Genomic DNA, 955 nt, shown 5'->3' with positions numbered 1-955 from the left:
TCACTTTGATTTATTGCGGTATCTCTAATAGCACCCGAGATATCACCAGATATATATTGGATTTTTCCCTGACCCCGACAGTCCGGCCCCATGAGACGGTGATTTTCTCGGCCCCTGGTGGTCCGAGGTCGTTCCCGCTGCACAGAGTCATGCGCCAGGGCCAACTACAGACAATGCACTTTGATTTATTGCGCTATCTGTAATAGCACCCGAGATATCACCAGATATATATTGGATTTTTCCCTGACCCTGAGTGTCCGACCCCATGAGACGGTGGTTTTCTCGGGCCCTGATGGTCCGAGGTCGTTCCCCCTGCACAGATCCATGCGCCAGGGCCTCCTGCAGATAATTCACTTTGGTTTATTGCGCTATCTGTAATAGCACCCGAGATATCACCATATATATATTGGATTAACCTTGACCCTGAGTGTCCGGTCCCATAAGACGGTGGTTTTCTCGGCCCCTGGTGGTCCGAGGTCGTTCCCGCTGCACAGAGTCATGCGCCAGGGCCAACTACAGACAATGCACTTTGATTTATTGCGCTATCTGTAATAGCACCCGAGATATCACCAGATATATATTGGATTTTTCCCTGACCCTGAGTGTCCGACCCCATGAGACTGTGATTTTCTCGATCCGTTGTGGTCCGAGGTCGATCCCGCTGCACAGACTCATGCGCCAGGGCCTCCTACAGACAATGCACTTTGATTTATTGCGGTATCTCTAATAGCACCCGAGATATCACCAGATATATATTGGATTTTCCCCTGACCCTGACAGTCCGGCCCGATGAGACGGTGGTTTTCTCGTGCCCTGATGGTCCGAGGTCGTTCCCCCTGCACAGATTCATGCGCCAGGGCTTTCTGCAGACAATGCACTTTGATTTATTGCGCTATCTGTAATAGCACCCGAGATATCACCAGATATATATTGGATTTTTCCCTGACCCTGAGTG

The sequence above is a fragment of the Nomia melanderi genome, unplaced genomic scaffold (genome assembly GCF_051020985.1).
Source record: "Nomia melanderi isolate GNS246 unplaced genomic scaffold, iyNomMela1 scaffold0014, whole genome shotgun sequence".
NCBI classification, from domain to species: Eukaryota; Metazoa; Arthropoda; class Insecta; order Hymenoptera; family Halictidae; genus Nomia; species Nomia melanderi.
Note: the sequence above shows the minus strand (reverse complement) of the source record.